The sequence below is a fragment of the Silene latifolia genome, chromosome 3, assembly GCF_048544455.1.
Source record: "Silene latifolia isolate original U9 population chromosome 3, ASM4854445v1, whole genome shotgun sequence".
NCBI lineage: Eukaryota > Viridiplantae > Streptophyta > Magnoliopsida > Caryophyllales > Caryophyllaceae > Silene > Silene latifolia.
Window position 1 is genome coordinate 28,778,109 of NC_133528.1, and position 4,286 is coordinate 28,782,394.

At 29.1% G+C, this 4,286-nt stretch overlaps 1 long non-coding RNA gene across 1 annotated transcript; it reads right to left on the reverse strand.

Annotated features, from left to right (window-relative positions):
- Nucleotides 1–1,643: 1,643 nt before the first annotated feature.
- On the reverse strand, nt 1,644–3,977 carry LOC141646013 (uncharacterized). The gene is made up of 3 exons (XR_012545279.1): nt 3,856–3,977; nt 3,649–3,757; nt 1,644–1,884 (listed from the first exon to the last, which is right to left on the reverse strand). It is a non-coding gene; the product is annotated as an uncharacterized LOC141646013 (long non-coding RNA).
- Nucleotides 3,978–4,286: the final 309 nt, after the last annotated feature.

Below are 4,286 nucleotides of genomic sequence, written 5' to 3' on the forward strand. Positions count from 1 at the left end.
TATTATTATTATTATTATTATTATTATTATTATTATTATTATTATTATTATTATTATTATTATTATTATTATTATTATTATTATTATTATTATTATTATTATTATTATTATTATTATTATTATTATTATTATTATTATTATTATTATTATTATTATTATTATTATTATTATTATTATTATTATTATTATTATTATTATTATTATTATTATTATTATTATTATTATTATTATTATTATTATTATTATTATTATTATTATTATTATTATTATTATTATTATTATTATTATTATTATTATTATTATTATTATTATTATTATTATTATTATTATTATTATTATTATTATTATTATTATTATTATTATTATTATTATTATTATTATTATTATTATTATTATTATTATTATTATTATTATTATTATTATTATTATTATTATTATTATTATTATTATTATTATTATTATTATTATTATTATTATTATTATTATTATTATTATTATTATTATTATTATTATTATTATTATTATTATTATTATTATTATTATTATTATTATTATTATTATTATTATTATTATTATTATTATTATTATTATTATTATTATTATTATTATTATTATTATTATTATTATTATTATTATTATTATTATTATTATTATTATTATTATTATTATTATTATTATTATTATTATTATTATTATTATTATTATTATTATTATTATTATTATTATTATTATTATTATTATTATTATTATTATTATTATTATTATTATTATTATTATTATTATTATTATTATTATTATTATTATTATTATTATTATTATTATTATTATTATTATTATTATTATTATTATTATTATTATTATTATTATTATTATTATTATTATTATTATTTGTAATGCATGGTGGGGTTTTTAGAAACCTAGCCTATTTATTTTTTATTATGTGGTGTACTATTATTATTTATGGAAGGAAATGAATAAAAGATTAATTAGTTATGAAACCATTGTGATTTTCTTTTATTATTCTTGTCGAATTCCAAATGCATATGCAAATGTCCTTTTATTTACATTTAAAATAATGGGTTGTATCCTGTGAAGGATTGCCTACGTATTCATTTTAAAAATGAAATCAAACCCTTACGCGTAGTTCGAGTAAATGTAAAAGAATAATTGTTCTAAGCAAGAGCTTGTAATGAACTAGAAAATGAGCATGAGCTTTACTTACTCCTAAAGCACAATTCAATTTATTTGATGATATGAGGATGACGAATTTTCAGAATGCAAGAGCAAAGTGACATAGGTTTTATTTCAGCGGGCCAGGGGCCGTTTTTGTTTTTTATTTCGTGCCGCATGAGCGACACGTAGTGTCACGCGAGGCGCGTTTTTGTTCCTATTCTAGGCATAATATCGTTTCAGTTGGTCGAGGTTAGTGGGGTTGGCACATTCGTTCCCATCTAGGTTTGTGATCCTAACTGCACTCCTCGGAAGTATTGACTTGACCAAGAATGGTCCCGCCCAGTTTGTGACACCCTTAAATCTAGCCTTAAATAATTACGTAAATTCTACAGAAAAACTGGTAGGATATGTTTGTAATTGGTTCAACTAGCCAAAAACCTGTAATTTAAAAATTTTACTAAACCAATCACAACATTTCCAACATTCCCAGAAGCGGGTGCCAAAACCTGCAATGCTAATGAACTACTTTACATACATAGCTAATGATAAGAAAAAGAATGATACAAACCAAAAATAGAAAAGGGAGACATATGTCCCTTCAAATTATATACAAGACCAAAAGTTAAAAGGTTTACTAATAGAATAGCCAAAACTAGGTCCAAGGTTCCTTGCTCACTAGCTCGTCTGTGACCCCAACAAAGCATCAACAACCTGTCAATCGCATTTTATACAAACACGAAAGCCACAATTCAGTGGGGAGTAACTTCGAGTCCTCCCAGCTACGAATCGTCATATTTAATGTAACATGTAAACATAAGAATATGAATATGAATAACACATAGCCTTAGCATATAGATGCTAGACAATCGTGCTTATCATGTGAACAACAATATAACAACACATAGTCCTAGCATGTGAATACTAGACCGACTCATACTACACTATCATGTGAATCACATAACATCCAGGAATCCAAACTCTATCAACCATAGCCGGCTTGCATCTCACCTTCTATGATTCATAGAATCACCATACAAGAAAGGGCAATATATCAAAGACAGGCATAAGTTCTTAGTACGGTCAATAGTCACTTTGTAACTCGAGTCTATACCACGAGGTAGGGAAGGTAATCGAACCGGTATCTTGGCTCAGCGGTTAATATTAATAAAACATGGCCAAGAGACAACACAACCCTAGCCTAAAATCTGCGCAGACCTAGACATGCGGATACACACCACCGCACCCAAGACCCACAATTTTTCTAAAACAAAGTTAGTACCCTAAGGAGTCCACCAAAGGGTTGGCTAGTACTTAAGCTGACCACTTACTATCAAAATAAGTAACTGAGGTCATGCCCCAACTTGGATATAAATCCACTAGTCAGGAACACAAAGGCTATCAAGCAGTGAACATATACTCGTCAAAGACTATAAAGACCTATCTATGATGAAGGCCGAAATACTCACCTAGGACCTAGTCCCAGCTAGTCCCAGCTTGAATACTTTAGCCCACACCACACAAGACTCACCACACAAGTCAAGTAAGACACCCACTTAACCATAAGAGGGCAAAAAGTCCTACTTACCAACATAAATTCTAACATTCTATCATGTGAAAGGCTATATAAATGTCTATTCAACAGATAAACCAACAGAATCCTCAATACAAATTTCCCATTCTAACAATATTAACCAAATTAAAGGCTTCAGGGAATCTAGGGCCGTTTCTACAATATAAGAAGCTACTTAAATTCAACTAACTACACATGTGGAATAAAGATATAATAAATGGCCTAAAGCAAGAAAAAGGCCGATTATCTAATTCATTCAACCGAATTTTTACCCGCAACCCCAGCCCTGCGACAGGTACGGGTTAAATTGCGGCTGACCAATCACTCAATTAACTGACATCGCATCAGTCAAAGGGACTAAGGCTCAGTTTTCGGCACAATCAACAAAACGTTACAATTATCCCTATACAATTCATTCTGAGCCTATTATTTACAATTTCATTTTGTAAACTATCCTAACATGTGATAACTATTAATATAAGCATAGTTTTACCATTAACATAATTTTTATTACTAATATGACTCAATTCCTAAAGTGTACTCATACTAACTATGTCATTAATAAACCTGAAATGACAAATTTTGCATGGAAAACCGCGAAACAAGCAACGGACGGACCGACCGGGCCAGGTAGTGGCTCGCCGCTCGCCGCCACCCTTACTCCTTTTTTTTTTTTTTTTTTTTTTTTTTTTTTTTTTTCCGTTTTTCTTCATTTTAACTCGTTTTAAGCATTATCTAATCGTTCCCATATCATTTCCATACTATTATGATAATTTATTCTAACAATTGACATGCATGCAACCATTTTAAACATGTGAAAATTACTACACAAACAAAAATCACAAAACATACAAAAACAACACAGCATGTGACGATCTTTCGTCGAGTAACTCGAAATATGTTACCTTAAGCTAGAAAAAGAGCAATTAGCACCTCAAAACCCAAACCCTAACAACAACTAGCCGCTATCATCTACAATATACGAGTCCCCGAACTCGTCCTCCAATTCTTCACCTAAACAAACAATTAAAACACAATAATGAATACATAAAACCGAAATTACCGAAAATTCATCTTAAAACAACTTCAAGAAAACTGAAATTAAAACATACTAGGTTGTAGATCTCGACGAGAGGATTCCGGAAATATAAATTTTGCGAAAAACGGACTAGTAACGAAGAAATTATGATGAAAATGGTGTTTTGGTTGATGATTATGATAGAATGACGATGGAGATGATTATGGAAAGAAAAATCAGAAAAAATGAAGGGGAAGGGGGTGTGGTCCGCGGGAAAGGAGAGAAAGAAAGGAAAGAGCGGGTTTGAGTCGGGATTTTTCGAGTCGGTTTTGACTCGTTTCGATAAAAATTAAAACCGTAGGTCAAATGCAAATTCCGACAAGACCAAAGTTCTTAAACACGAGATTACAAGAAAATTGAATACTCATACGACCCATTTTCAAATTCGTTTACCCAATGTTCAAAAGAATTGTCATTTTCCCCCCCGATACGCCCTTATTTCTAACTAAAAGATTTTACACGGTT